Here is a 16,471-nt window from a genome sequence, read left to right as displayed (position 1 = left end):
GAATTTATTGCCTCATTAGGCATTTTGAGTACATTTCTAGAAACCTGGGTGATGTAAGACAGCAAAGTAACTTGGTACGATGTTTGGAAAGCAGTTGCAGCTGAACTTGTTTTTGAAATTGTAAGGTGTCTGCTGGACTGGAATGACATAGGAATTTATTTCAAGAAATGATGCCAGGCAGCAAGCTGGCTTCATGGACATGTGTATCTATTTTCAGCAAGTACTGAAACATGAATTTAAATATTGGTACTATGAAATATTCTAAAATTATTGATGTAAGAAAGTTGTGGTTTCAGTCATGATTAAGAAAAAAATGGAAGCCTGTGAGAAATAAACAAGTTTGGAAGATGTTTTATTGAGACTGGATGGTAATGCATCTAGTAACTTTCATCCTGGTTTTAGGTATTTTGTATCTTTGCATTTTATGTAGTTTCTATTCAGTTCTAAGTTCAAGATCAAGGCAATTGAAACCACTATACCTCTGAGTGAATGATTGCAGTTTCCAAGGATTCTTTACTAGTCAAATGAGAGTAGGTTCTTTTCCTTTCTTTTCAGAATCAGAGAAAGCTTCTAAGTTTTTTTTTTTTTTTTAAATTTAGAGACTTTATTTTAGATTTTGGCCACATACTGTAATGTTCAGGGGCTTACTTCTGGCTTTGTACCCAGGAGTTATTCTTGATGGTGCTCTGGGGACCATATAGGTTTTTGGAGGTCGAACTGGGTCAGTTATGTTCAAGGCCAGCACCATTAGTAGCTGACATTTGAGCTGAGGAAAATACTAACAATAAGTGAAGTTCTAAAAATACATTTTTTGTCTGCATTCAGGGAACAGGGTGACTCCTAAAAAGTATTCATAAGGCTTTCCTGTGATACTTGACAAAACAGAATGGGGATTCAATATAAAGAGGGCCTGCTAATGTAATGCCTGGACCAACCCAGCAATGTTTATGGTCTTCTTGTCTGTCTTTACCCAGCGACACTTATGTGACCAAATATTGTTCCCAGGCATTAAACTGGGGTGATCTATATTGGAAAGTGCCTTAAGCCCTTTTCAATCTCTCTGGCCTCAAAAAGCACATTTTTAACATAATTGGTGAATGGGTTTATAAAATGTATGCAATTGTTGGAAATCTGTATTATGATTAGTAACCAGAGATCAAACGAAAACATAGAAACATACTGAGGTAAAATTTCCAAATTTCTTCTTTAAGTTTTTAAGTAAGTAACTTAAGCTTCATACTGCAAATAATGAAAAACATTTTGTGAGGAAGGAAAATGATCAGGTTTGTTTTTCTGACTTCTTATCCTTTCAGTGCACATATAGGGCAGAGATTAAACATTTTAAGAACTGCTACAATACTTTTTAACCACTATTTAGACACCAGATGAAGTCAGAGCAGGGAAAAGAAAGTTCAAAAGGGCTTATGTACTTTGCTTTGAATATATCTGGCCTGGATTCAGTCTGGAGCACTGAGGGGAGCAATCCTGAGCACTGAATAGGAGCTGGGTTTGACAACCCATGCCCCCACCCCCTCGCAAGCCAACTTTGCCTTCTAAAAAATTTACTTTCAGTAAATAATTGATCAAATTTAAGCCATGGCACTGATTACAAAGCTTTGTAACTGTCCTTCAGATTTTAATGAAATTGCTGTAATTTCTGTTTTGCAGTCCATCATTCCCCATATATTTTTGGTAATAAATAATTTATTAAGCCATAAAAAGACAAGAAGGAACAAATGCAGTTGGATAAGTAAAATCAACCCATCTGAAAATGCTGCTATATGACCATAACTGTAAGACACTTTGGAAAAGTCAAAATTATGGAAACTGTTAAAATACCAGTAGTTGTCAGAGGTAAGGAGGTTAGAGAGACAGAGAGAATTTTTAGAGCAGCGGAACCACTCTGTATAATAATATAATTCTGAACATGTGTCATTATACATTTGTTAAAACTCATTCAAAGTATCACTGTTAAGGGTCCGAGTTGACCTCCCAAGTCGGCACTCAGAATCAAATACCATCTCTGATAATACAAGGTGCAAAGGGGAGTTTATTCGGCTGGCCGAGGTCCAAGTCTCATCCAACATAGTGGAGTCTTGACAAGGATCCTGGTTCAAATTTCCAAGGGGTTGTGCTCGCTTCGGCAGCACATATACTAAAATTGGAACTATATAGAGAAGAATAGAATGGCCCCTGCGCAAGGATGACACTCAAATTCGTGAAGCGCTCCATAAAAAAGAAAAAAAAAATTCCAAAGGGTTTACAAGCTTTAACGATTCAAGCATCTCATTGAGTATGCAAACAGTTCAACCTTTTCAACACACACGATTGGCCTATTTCTTTCCACACAAATCATGTCATTTTTAGAAAAGAAGTCCCAGTTCATCACTGACCCAACTTTATTTGTCCAGGGGGCCAAATCTGGTGGAACATTAAGAAACCACCTGGTTCCTGAACAGAACAGAAAGGGACCTGACCTTCAGAGGGTGTATTCTGTGGTTTTATCTCAGAACTGCCTTCCTTGGCTTATAGAGAGGTGATAGAGTGAGAAAATACTGTGAGCCTCGGCTCTGGCCTGCTATAAAAGCAGCTCCACTGGGGCTTGGGACTACCTTGGTCCAAGCCCTGGGACTCTGTCCTCACATCATAGCAAGAATATACCCTAGGAACATAAAAATACAATACAAAAACCCCTTCCTTACACCTATATTCATTACAGCACTATTTACCATAGCAAGACTATGGTAAGATGCCCTACAACAGACGAATGGCTAAAGAAACTGTGGTACATATACACAATGGAATATTATGCAGCTGTCAGGAGAGGTGAAGTCATGAAATTTTCCTATACATGGATGTACACGGAATCTATTATGCTGAGTGAAATAAGTCAGAGAGAGAGAGAGAGAAAAAAACGCAGAATGGTCTCACTCATCTATGGGTTTTAAGAAAAATGAAAGACATTCTTGCAATAATAATTTTCAGACACAAAAGAGAAAAGAGCTAGAAGTTCCAGCTCACCTCAGGAAGCTCACCACAAAGAGTGATGAGTTTAGTTAGAGAAATAACAACGTTTTGAACTATCTAATAATGAGAATGTATGAGGGAAATGGAGAGCCTGTTTAGAGTACAGGCGGAGGTCGGGTGGGGAGGAGGGAGACTTGGGACATTGGTGATGGGAACGTTGCACTGGTGATGGGTGGTGTTCTTTACATGAGTGAAATCCAAACACAATCATGTATGTAATCAAGGTGTTTAAATAAAATAAAATAAAAAAAGAATAAATCTTAATGTAACTACAAACTTTATATAATAATGATGCATCAATATCAATATTAAAACAAATATTCCTTATGGAATAAGATCACAGGAGGGAAGAAAATGGACATGAAAAGACAGAGAAAGGGGAAACATTTTCCCTTTCTTTCTTTCTTTCTTTCTTTCTTTCTTTCTTTCTTTCTTTCTTTCTTTCTTTCTTTCTTTCTTTCTTTCTTTCTTTCTTTCTTTCTTTCTTTCTTTCTTTCTTTCTTTCTTTCTTTCTTTCTTTCTTTCTTTCTTTCTTTCTTTCTTTCTTTCTTTCTTTCTTTCTTTCTTTCTTTCTTTCTTTCTTTCTTTCTTTCTTTCTTTCTTTCTTTCTTTCTTTCTTTCTTTCTTTCTTTCTTTCTTTCTTTCTTTCTTTCTTTCTTTCTTTCTTTCTTTCTTTTGTTTTTGGGTCACACCGGGCAGGGGTTACTCCTGGCTCTATGTTCAGAAATCACTCCTGGCAGACTCGGGACCATACGAGATGCCGGGATTCGAACCACCAATCTTCTGCATACAAGGCAAACGCCTTACCTCCATGCTATCTCTCTGGCCCCCTTTGTTCCTTCTTTCTTTCTTTTTTTAAATTATCTCTATTTAAACACCATTATTACAAATATGATTCTAGTTGTATGATTTTAGTCATGTAAAGAACACCCTCTTCAGCAGTGCAGCATTCCCACCAACAATGTCCCAAATCTCCCTCCTTCCCACCTCACCCACAACTGTACTTGAAATAGACTTTCTTATTTTGGGGACACACCCAATAGCACTCTGAGTTACTCCTGGCTCTGCACTCAGAAATCACTCCAGGTAGGGTTGGGGAACTATATGGAATGCCAGGGATCTAAACTGGTTGGTTTCCTAAAACAAACATCCTACCTGCTGTGCTATTGCTCCAGCCCAGCCCCATATTATTTGTTTGTTTTGTATTATTTAGTTATCTATTTTTATTTTTATTAAAATATTTACTTAAACACCATGGTTACAAACATGTTTGTAGTTGGGTTTCAGTCATAAAAAAGAACACCCCGGGGCTGAAGAGATAGCATGGAGGTAGGGTGTTTGCCTTGCATGCAATAGGACTGTAGTTCGAATTCCTGCATCCTATATGGTCCCCGAAGCCTGCCAGGGGTAATTTCTGAGCACAGAGCCAGGATTGACCCCTGAGTACTGCCAGGTATGACCAAAAAACAAACAAACAAAAAAAATGAACAGTCCCTTTCATCAATGCAACCTTCTTGCCACCAATGTCTCTCATCACCCTTCTCCCACACCCTCCGGCCTGTTTTAAGGCAGGCATTCTATTTATCTCATTCACACATTATCATCATAATTGTTGGTGTGGTTATTTCTTTAATTGCACTCACCAATTTTGTGGTGAGCTTCAGAACATGGGCTGAACCTTTCAAACCTCATCTCAATTGTCTCTGGGTATTATTACCATACTGTCTTTTACTTTTCTTAAATCTCACAGATGTGTGAGAGATTCCTTTTTCTACCTCCCTTTGAGGCATGGAATAACTGGATCATATGGGAGTTCCATTACCAGTTCTTTGAGGAATCTCCATATTTTTCCAGACAGACTGGACTACATTGCATTCCCACTATCAATATCCCCCATATTTTTAATCTTGCCTATTATACTATATGTTCTTTCTCATACACAAGTCCTCAAGGCACAGAATTCACACTGACTTTGTAAACAAAAGTAATTGTAATATTGAGAATCAGGCAATATCAAAGTAAGTTTTGTATTTGGACAGTTAAGGTTCAGATTTTGGTTTTGTCTTTACCTAACTAACTTGACCTTAACCAAGTTAAGTCTTTGCATGAGAATTTGGAAATAAATGTTACTGTCTATTCGAGTTGTTTTGTTGATTCAAGGATTCAAGGCAGCAGAGTAAATAGAAAAATCATTCAAAGAATTTCTGTAGGATTTATTGTAATAGAGATGTTGATAAAAATATGTTTATCCATTATAACGTGTCTTATTCCCCCATCATAAACATTTCTGCCTTTTTGGAGTTGTTATATTCCAGTTTAATCTCTTACACTGTGAACACATATTCTTCTCTTTGCATTTATCTCTACATCAATGTGACTTAAATACCTAAATCTGAAAATGTATTCATACCTCTGCATATTAAAAATCTTTTTAACATTTAAGTTAGAACCAGTGTTCTAAGTTTTGTTCCTTTGTTTCTTAAAATGCTTAAATTTTCTTTCTCTGTCAGCTTCCTGATCTCACATTTATTCAAAGATTATACTTTACTTTGATGTTCAGCACTTCAAGAACTTTCTTTTTTTTTTTTTTTTTGGTTTTTCGGGCCACACCCGTTTGATGCTCAGGGGTTACTGCTGGCTAAGTGCTCAGAAATTGCCCCTGGCTTGGGGGACCATATGGGACGCCGGGAGATCAAACCTTGCAAGGCAGACACCTTACCTCTAGCACCACCTCACCAGCCCCACTTCAAGAACTTTCAACTCATTTTCTAATATCAAGACATTCTTCTCTTTAAGAAAGAAAAGCAGTTTATTAACTGAAAGTGGAGAAATGTTATTTTTGTAAGACTATTCATCTTTATGAGTTTCCCTGATAAGTCTAAAAATTTGATTCCTTTTAATATATGAAGGCAGTGGTTTTATTCAACTATGAGAGAAGAAATAAAACATGGCTAGAACATCAAGCCTTAGGAGCAATAGCACAGCTATAGGGCTTTTGCCTTGCATGTGGCCAACCCAGGACGGACCCGGGTTCAATTCCAGGCATCCACATGTTCCCCTGAGCCTGCCAGGGACGATTTCTGAGCACAGAGCTTGGAGTAACCCCTGAGTAACACTGGGTGTTGCCCCCAAACCAAAATAAATAAATAAATAAATAAATAAATAAATAAATAAATAAATAAATATTAAAAAGAAAAGATAATGAAGCTTCAGACTTGCTTGAGAGAACAATAATTTGGCCAGAAGGCTGCTCACTCAGATGAACTCTTTGGGAAGAACTTGCTTCTTAAACATCATAAGCACTATCCCATATTATGTAGCTATTTACTGCAGACTTATTTTTAATATATATTACATTAATTTAAAATATTTCAATGAAAAAATGTAACCATGCAAAATATAAGTAATTTTACATAGCCTATAATAAAAATTTAAATTAAAAATTTACAAAATGGGGGCTGAAGCAATAGCACAGCGTCAGGGCAGGGCATTTGCCTTGCAAGCTGCCAACACAGGATGAACACTAGTTTGAATCCTGGCATCCCATACTGCCAGGGAAATTTCTGAGTGCAGAGCCAGGAGTAACCCCTGAGGGCTTTTGGTGTGGCCCAAAACAAACAAACAAAAATTAAAAAATGGTTGAATAACTATAATTGATTTTTTATTGATTTTATTGTCATGCTAAACATAATTTAAATATAAATTAGGGGTAGTATTAACACCATCTTAAAAGTAAGCTATTCAGAAACTGCTTTTTTTTATTTTATGGGGTTATTTCATTTTATTTATTTATTTTTGTTTTTTGGGTCGCACTTAGCAGTGCTCAGGGTTTACTCCTGGTTCTATGCTCAGAAATCACTCCTGGCAGGCTCAGGGGACCACATGGGATGCTGGGACTCAAACTACTGTCCCTCTGCAAGGCAAACAACCTACCTCCATATATCTCTCGAGCCCCAGGTGGGGGTGTGTTTTATTTTTATTCTCCAGTTAAACCATAGGGAATTCAGGAAATTGTATCAATGCAAGAAGATTGGGTTAATATTATAATCATGTAGTCATTGTATTTATTGTTCCACATTTTATCTGAAATTTGCATATGATTCAATTTTATTCCATAAAAGTAAGTTTAGCTTATCTATGTATGCTTTAAATAAAACAGTACCCCAAACTTGGGTTGCTTTCATGGCACTTGAATCTTACAAAGCTCTACTACCCCCCTTTATAATCTTTAGATTAAATTAAATTATCAGACTAAAAATACTGTTTCATCTCTAAATCGTGATGCCAGGCAAACATATGTACTATAGGATGAAAATAGATGTGTCATAAAAGAAAAGGCAGTATAAAGAGCTCATTTCCCTAAATAGAGCAAAAATGTTAATGGGAAGGAGAATAAATAAAATAGCTTATCTGGAGACCCATTTTAGACTTCATCACAATCTAGAAAAATGTTTCAAGTAAATAAAATATGTTCCTACTCACCAATAAGTATAATATAGGCAATTTATGATCATTACAGTTTTTATTGTATTTGAAGAATTCCACAGAGGGCCATTAAAAATCCATTATAGGGTTTTTAGTTAGCGATCTGTTCTGCTTTCCAAACCATGGTCATTTAAAGCAGTTTCAGACTTACAATAATATGCAATTCTTTCTCATCTCATCCAGATTTTGTTTGCTTACAAACAATTACTTGAGGTTTTTGTTGCCTTGTTGGTCATTCTTAAAAGCACTATATAATTTAGTTCTTTAAAATACATCAGTGTTCTTCAGAAAATGTTTTCTTATGTACAAGCTCCATTTAAATTTGTAATAGAGAGATGTATTTATTTGTAAAGATTAAAAGAAATTTTAGGTTCTCATAGATGGAGCATTAATAAAAAATGTGATAAAAAATATAACAGAAGTTCTCTGCCTACTTGGAAACATAGTTCTTGTTTCGCTACTTCAATTTCCTCAACTTTCTAATTGCACCCCTAGTATTCGACTTGGAATACACAATCTAGGCTTCAGTCTACATTTTCATATTTTTCATTACCTTATCTCATAGTTCCTCCCTTATACACAGACACATCTTCCCAAATGTGTGTATTCCATTGCTATAATATGTTTTACATTCAATGGAACATCTTTACTATCTCCAAACAGTTTTTATGTTGCTCCACTGTTTTTCTTGAGCTGCAGTCCTAAAATCCTCCTTTATAATATGTAATCTGGTTAAGTCTTTGTCTTGCAATTAAAATTCTGTTTCAATTAAACTTACATTTCTGCAGAAAAACTGCTGGTAGTATAGAAAAAGGAGAGTATATTTGTTAAGAGATGATAGCTTCCCATCAACTTTGTTAGATGTTGTTCATTAGATACTACAATTAACTCACTTGGCACCAAGGAATGGGGCAATATGTATTTTGTTTGTATCTTTGTTACACCCAGAGGTGCTTGGAGACTACTCCTGGCTATGCACTTGGGGATTATTCCTGGTGAGCTCAGATGATCTTATTGAGAGCAAGTTTGTCATGTGTAAAGCAAGTGCTCTACCCAACATACTATCTCTCCAGGTCCATGAAACATAGTATTTGGTAAACTGGGGCCTGGTTAATTTACCATAAAGAAGTCTTTCTGGGAGGTAAAGTAATATTATGATAGCTTTTCAGTAATGGTATGTAGTAAACCCCAATGCATAAAAAGAAAAAGAAAAACTGTGCTCTAAACTGGGAGCAGGAGGAGAACTAGGGATGTTAATGGAAGGAAATAGATACAAATGAAGAGACAAGTGTACATTCTACAAATGAAACTCAGTAATGAATAACTGTGTAACTTTATTGTTCATGGTGAAATAAGAGAAAGAAAGGTAAAAAGGAAAAAGAAAGAGATAGAAAGAGAAAGAAGAGAGAACAGTACAGAATGAGAGAAAGAAAGAATAAGAGATAAAGGATTGAGCCCGGAGAGATAGCACAGCGGTGTTTGCCTTGCAAGCAGCCGAACCAGGACCAAAGGTGGTTGGTTCGAATCCCGTGTCCCATATGGTCCTCCGGGTCTGCCAGGAGCTATTTCTGAGCAGACAGCCAGGAGTAACCCCTGAGCACCGCCGGGTGTGGCCCAAAAACGAGAGAGAGAGAGAGAGAGAGAGAGAGAGAGAGAGAGAGAGAGAGAGAGAGAGAGAGAGAGAGAGAGAGAGAGAGAGAGAGAGAGAGAGAGAGAGAGAGAGAGAGAGAAAGAGAGAGAGAGAGAGAGAGAGAGAGAGAGAGAGGAACAAAAAAGAGAAAAGAAAGGAAGAAATACAAAGATGTAAAAAAGAAGAAATGAAGGCAGATAGGAAGGCAGGAAGAAAGAAGAAAGGAAAGAGAATGATGGAAGGAAGAAGGAAGGAAGGAAGGAAGGAAGGATAGAGAAGGAAAAAAGTAGGAAGGAAGGAAGGAAAGTAAGAAGAAAGAAGTTAGAAGAAAAAGGAAGGAAGGTGGAGGGAGGGGAAAAGGGAGGGAGGAAGGAATAAAGAAACACAAAGAAGGAAGAAGGAAAAAGAAATGCTTTCAGATAGACAGCAATAGATTGCAGATTCAGATTTTTTTCATTTATTAGTGACCTGTGTTCCTTGCATATGTGCATTTTATTTTCTAATCTTTTTATAGCATTGGTTTGATTGTGATCATTTTTAACTTTTGAAGTATGTATGTGGCCATTGATTCTGCATACAAGTTCTTGTGTTCTTCATAAGGCATGTTTGTATTTAAAAAGTAAAATCATATGTATATGAGTAATTAGACATAGCATATGTTTTCCTGTAAGCTAAAATTATAAAAAGCTAATAAGGATATAAATAACAAAAGCACTTTTGATAGATGTTCAAGCAGTCAAGGATATAACAGCTTCTCATGCTTTTCAAGTTTTAATTTTATTTTAGTCTGTTCTTGGTTGTAACACTTCTTCATTTATACAGTGTCACATTCCTCCTAATGGATGAGTCTATTTCTCTCAGACTCATGTAATCTGCACTGGAGAAAAAAACATCTTCAGGAAAGTACATGACTTTGAAGCAAACTTAGACATGCTTAAGAAAGTAAACTTTTAATGCATTATCTTAAATTCAATATTTTAAAAAAAAGTAATTTAGTTAAAATATTTTAAGTGAAATAGTATGTCTGAAGATAATATCCAGACTTATACTCTTCATGTGTAGGAAAAATAAATTACAGAGGAAATCTTTACTGATCCCATAAACACAGAGATAACTTTTAGACTTACTGACAAACAGCTGTGAGCTGCTCTATAAATAATATCCTACTATTGTTTATCATTTTACTTTAAGCCAAGAAGCCTTTTACTATTGCATACGTCTCACAAGATCCATCTAAATCTTTTTATTTGTGAACTGCATTATGAGACAAAGCAGTCCTCTGCTCTTTTGTAAAACATTACAAATTAATTTTCTATTACAAAGGTGCAAGGTATAGGGAATTAAAACAGAACATAAAAGACTAGATTCTTGATCTCAGAGGATTTGCATCGCAACAAAGGAAACAAGCATGCACTTAAGCAAACAGATTCTGTACACATGCTTAGCACCTCAAGATAGCATAAGCTAACTGTGGAAAGAGGCATAGATGTTTTCAGTGGAGACAGCCTCTACTAGCATAATCAGAGATGGTTACCAAAAACTGCAGTCTGAGAAAAATCTTCAAGAGCGGTATGATTTTGTTCATTGTAAAGAAGACTCAATAATTTGGAATAGACAAAACTGAAAATTATTTTGTGTAACACATTAAGTCAGATATGAATGAGGAAAACATCGGAGTCATTAAAACAAAAACTTTCAAATAATAAATTCTTGTTTGTTTTTTCATCTATTATTTGCATAAACCAGTCTACTACCTCTGTTTTTTATTTGCACAGATTCCATGTTTTAGCATTTCTGCACCTTGATCAGTTGCAAGATGGGAGCTTTGAATTCTTGGACACAAGTGACCTATTCCTTTGAGTGCCTGACCACACCACAGGAGTCACTGATCTTAGCTGCTAAGATGATTAAGCACTTTGCTCTCTCTGAAATGGCATCCTATCAAATTATGCTCTAATAGCATCAAAACATTTAGCTTTTTGAGAAGCTAGACCTAGAGTGTTCCCATTCACGTCTAAACTTTCTCCAGCTGTGTAATCCTAACAGCTTGATTTCTTCTCTATTTTATGGTGAACAGAATAGTCTCAGAAATTCCTTTTTCCTTTTGAAATACCAAGATTTGGAGAGACTTAAAACTGATCATTCGCTCAAGAAATTGGACTCTTGGCTATTGTAAACCACTTTCTGGAGAACCAACACATTCTGAAAAAGCTTTGAGGCCTCTCTATTTATTATCAAGCAGAATCACCTTTGGAAGAGTTTGAACATGAGAACATATTGAAGCAGAATCACCTTTGGAAGAGTTTGAACATGAGAACATATTGAAGCAAGAATCTGTGCGGTTCCCCATTGCCTGTTTTTATTTCACACACACACACACCCTCCACATGACTATATCCAACAGAGGTAACCTGAATTTCTCCTTTGATGTCACATACCAGGAATTCTCCTGGTTAGGAACAAAGGGGCATTTTTTAGGCTTTATTTTTTTTCATAATTATTCCAGAGCAGATACTGACTGTGCCTTAGAACTAAGCTTATGATTTAATACTCAAAAGTATCAGAAAGACTGAACTCAGTGTTGAAAAATAAAGCAACATTGGTTTCTCATGGGTGGTCACAACCGAACATTTATAGTATTTTTAAAAACTATGGCTCATGAAATTACAGAGGTCTGAGCATTTTGTTTACATAATGACTCTGTTAGTGGCAATAGTAGTACTTTCTGATGTCGAACTGAGTTAGCCTTTTGGGCAAGTTTAGGCCACTTTCCCAAGGATCCTGGCTGTTGCCTGACCTTCATTCCTGCGGAAGTCAGCAGGACTGGAACTGACCAGTCATGCTTGATGTATTTTCCCTTAGAATGGCAGAAGGAAATTATCAGCTTAGGAGACTCTCAGAAATAATAATAGAGGATAGCTTCCTGTTTTGTAAGCTCTGTGTACTTAGCTCTCTGTGTTTCTTGGTGGGAATATGACATTTAAAGGGCCATGATGCTCTGAAAGGTATCACTTTACAATTAAGTTAGATTTTGAGTTTAGGAAAATCAACAAGACTTTATTATTTTTCCAAGTATTTGCGGTTGAAATAACTTGCCATTGAAACTTTGTACATGCTTTAGATTAGCAATTTTATAAAATCAATATTAATATGCCTATTGGAACTTAACTATTTCTGTTTTTACTAAATTTTAATTTCAATTGCTAATTGGTGACATGGAATGGGAATGGGTATCAAAATCCAACCAGTCCTTTATTTGAAGAAAATTTAACATTTAAAACTAAGTTAATTCAGGGGTGCATATTTTCTTTATAAAATAACCATTTTTTTATCAATTAGTATGGTCAGATTCCTTCAGGAAGTTCTAACACTTAATATATAATTTGTTTATAAACATTTTACTATTTATTTTTATACCTAATCCCACGTTTTTATGAATAATAGTAATATCAGTAAAACATTTAAACAAATGATTTTGTGAATACCTTTCAAAGAAAATGAATATATTTATATATACATATATAAATTTGCTTAACCTTATCTACAAGAATTCTGAGCAAAGTAAAGAGAAATGGTTTAAACAAAGTAGGTTTTTTTATACAAATAAAATATTTTCTACAGTACTCCAAACCATACATAATTTACATATGGTTTTTCAGTGAAGTTAATCTAACTCCACCAATAAAGAATGAATAAATTACAGCAATTAAAGAAGCATAAGTTTTGGTGAATATCATGACTGAGTGTGTGAGCACCACAACCTTATGTGTGACACCAGGCAAGCTTACAATCTAAATTGTGTGATGTGAAAAAACAACAACCAAGAATGTATGCCAAAAAGCCTGTAGGCAACAAAAATGATAGTGCAGTGGAACTAGGAAGAGATAGTAAATAGGATGGACAGATATCACATGTTCATCCCAAAGCTATTTCAATCGACTTGTATTTCCTGGTTACCAGTGATAAAGAGCATTTTTCATGTTTCTATTGGCCATTTTTATGTCTTTGGTTAAATGTCTCTCCAACTCACACAATTTTATGTGAGGTCATTTTGTTGTTGTCGAGTTTTATGAAATTTTTAAACTATATTGGGTATTTATCATCAAATGTTTGGTCTATAAAGACTAAATATATTTCTATTCACTCACTAAGATATACGGGAAGTTTTATTTTGTTATTATTTTTGAAGTTAAAATGTTTTCTATTTGTTTATTTTTGTACCGTATGTTCTGCTGCTCATGGCATATTTTTGGACTTATGTTCAGAGATTCTTTTGGTGGGCTTGGGGACAGAAAATCAAACCAGGTTAGAGTCAGCTGCATACAACACATGTTCCTTACTTTTCTATGGCCCTGAAGTTAAAAGACATTTTTTAAGTAAAAAATTTTCTTTAGGTATTACAAGTCAAGAAAAAGAGAGAATTATGCATTCAAGAGCTTCTCCAGAGGTAGAGAACCCTGGATGACTTTGGGGTTTGAATTATATATAGATATTCTTCAAATGGCTTTGGCTTATTCATTTCTTTTGACATGAAGAACATTTTTGTTTGATGTAATCCTACTTGTTTATTTTTGCTTTTCTTTCCTTTGTCACGAATTTAATCCCCAAAGATAACTGAATCATTATCAAAAATTATCTTGCCTGTGTTTACTTTTATGTATTCTATGATTTGTATTTTAGAATCCAAATATTTAATTCATTTGAGCTATTGTTTATGTGTAGTGAGAAATAGCAACTCAATTTTATTCTGTAGTTATCCAGTTTTTCCAGTCAGACTCATTGAATAAACATTTTTCTTAATTTATCTTAGTTTCTGTTTTATCAATCAATAGTAAATGTATAGGGATTAAATTCTGGCTACAAAATTTTTTTTCTTATTTTGGGCCACACCCAGTGATGCTCAAGGGTTCCTCCTGGCTATGTGCTCAGAAATCGCTCCTGGCTTGGGGGACCATATAGGACACTGGGGAATCAAACCACCTTTGGTCCTGGGTCAGCTGCATGCAGGCAAACACCCTATTGCTGCACTATCAATTTGGCACCTGGCCTCTAAATTCTATAGATTTGTAAGTATTTTTTTTTATTTACTAACATAATGTTTTGAGTATTATATGTTTGAAGTATCTTGAAATCAGGGAATGTTTGTCTCAATTTTTCACTTTCATAATTGCTTTGGGTATTTGTTTTCTTTTGTATTTATATCTGGAATTTTCCTGAGTTTCCAAAGAAACTGTATACGTCTTTGGATAAGATAGTTATTTATCAATGTAACTTTTTTAGTCCATGAGTAAGTGATATCTGACCCTCTATATACTGTCTCCTTCTAGCTCCACCATACTACCATTTTTTATTCCCTTCAGGCTTGTTGGCACACATATTTGGTTGTTGTTTTCACAGTTTTGGTTGCAAGCTATTCTGTAATTACAACATAAGATCATGGTGCTCACACACTCAGTCATGGTATTCACCAAGATTGCTCTTCTTTAATTGTGTTTGCACATATTCATGCAAGTGTGGTGCTCAGTCACATCCTGATTGTACTGCTTGTTAGAGATTACTTAAGCACAAGTGATGTGCTTGTCTTTGGAGACACTTCCTTGTACTCTTCAAGTACCCTTTATTATTACTTTTTTTTTTATGGAACACACTGGCAGTAGGTAGGTGTTGCTAACAGATTTGTTCTCAAGATTTCCACCTGAAGATTTTTGTGAGACAATGTGGTACCTGAGTTGAACATGGACTTAAGGCAATAATGTTTTATACTCCTTTGAAGTTTGTCTGGATCTCAAATATCTTTTATAGTGGTGCTCAGCTGGGCTCAAACCCATTTGTAGTGTGGCTCACACATACCAGATTGCTTGCATTGTGGACTTCGATGGAAGAGTTTACAGAAAGAAGAAATCCAGACTCAAACAACAGAGTGGCCAACATTGTGTTTATTGGATATGGTGGCATCAGAGATTGAACCTATGATCTTTGGCTTCCAAGTCAATCATGCTGAATCATTGAACTGCTCTCTTGGTGCATGAGTATATTTTATTTGTCTTTTTGCATTTTTTTAACAGTGCCCTAGGGTGTCACATACAAGTCTTTCTTTCATCTTTGTTAAATTGACTCCTTGGTATTCAATTATATTTGATGTAGTTTTAATTCTATTAGATGTAGTTTTTTTTCTATTTGTTTCTTATTTTTCTAATTTATTACAAATAAATATGCTGCAGAATTTTGTATGTCAACATTTTAATCTGAAAATTTACTACATGGTTTGTTTCTAATCACTTTCTGTCAAGTCTTGAGGATATTTGCATTAGTATTATTATGACACCTTCAAATAGCTTCTTTCTTTGCTCATTTGAATTACTTGTATTTCCACTTTTTTTATCCTTTCCAGGTATTTTTTTTATTTAAACAACTTTATTACATACATGATTGTGTTTCGGTTTCAGTCATGTAAAGAACACCACCCATCACCAGTGCAACATTCCCATCACCAATGTCCCAAATCTCCCTCCTCCCACCCAATCCCCACCTGTACTCTAGACAGGCTTTCTATTTTCTCGTACATTCTCATTATTAGGATAGTTCAAAACGCAGTTATTTCTCTAACTAAACTCATCCCTGTTTGTGGTGAGCTTCATGAGGTGAGCTGTTACTTCCAGTTCTTTTCCTTTCGTGTCTGAAAGTTGTTATTGCAAGAATGTCTTTCACTTTTCTTAAAACCCATATATGAATGAGACCATTCTGCACCTTTCTCTCTCTAACTTATTTCACTCAGCATAATAGGTTCCATGTACATACATGTATAGGAAAATTTCATGACTTCACCTCTCCTGACAGCTGCATAATATTCCATTGTGTATATGTACCACAGTTTCTTTAGCCATTCATCTGTTGAAGGGTATCTTGGTTGTTTCCAGAGTCTTGCTATGATAAATAGTGCTGCAATAAATATAGGTGTAAGGAAGAGATTTTTGTATTGTATTTTTTGTTCCTAGGGTATATTCCTAGGAGAGTATAACTGGGTCGCATGGGAGCTGGATATTCAGTTTTTGGAGGAATTTCCATATTGCTTTCCATAAAGGTTGAACTAGACAGCATTCCCACCAGCAGTGGATAAGAGTCCTTTCTCTCCACATCCCCGCCAACACAGCTTGTTCTCATTCTTTGTGATGTGTGCCAATTTCTGCAGTGTAAGGTGGTACCTCATAGTTGTTTTGATTTGCATCTCCCTGATAATTAGTGATGTGGAGCATTTTTTTATGTGTCTTTTGGCCATTTGTATTTCTTCTTTGTCAAAGTGTCTGTCCATTTCTTCTCCCCATTTTTGAT

At 35.5% G+C, this 16,471-nt stretch overlaps 1 long non-coding RNA gene and 1 other non-coding gene across 2 annotated transcripts in view; one reads left to right on the top strand and one right to left on the bottom strand.

Moving 5' to 3' along the window:
- Nucleotides 1-16,471, bottom strand: part of LOC126025727 (uncharacterized) — a 722,173-nt gene that overhangs the window by 398,057 nt on the left and 307,645 nt on the right. The gene's annotated exons all lie outside the window — the stretch shown is intronic.
- Nucleotides 2,132-2,238, top strand: LOC126026792 (U6 spliceosomal RNA). Its single transcript, XR_007502011.1, has one exon. It is a non-coding gene; the product is annotated as a U6 spliceosomal RNA (small nuclear RNA).

This window comes from Suncus etruscus, chromosome 13 (assembly GCF_024139225.1).
Source record: "Suncus etruscus isolate mSunEtr1 chromosome 13, mSunEtr1.pri.cur, whole genome shotgun sequence".
Taxonomy (NCBI): domain Eukaryota; kingdom Metazoa; phylum Chordata; class Mammalia; order Eulipotyphla; family Soricidae; genus Suncus; species Suncus etruscus.
Note: the sequence above shows the minus strand (reverse complement) of the source record. Positions and strands in the feature narration are given on the sequence as shown.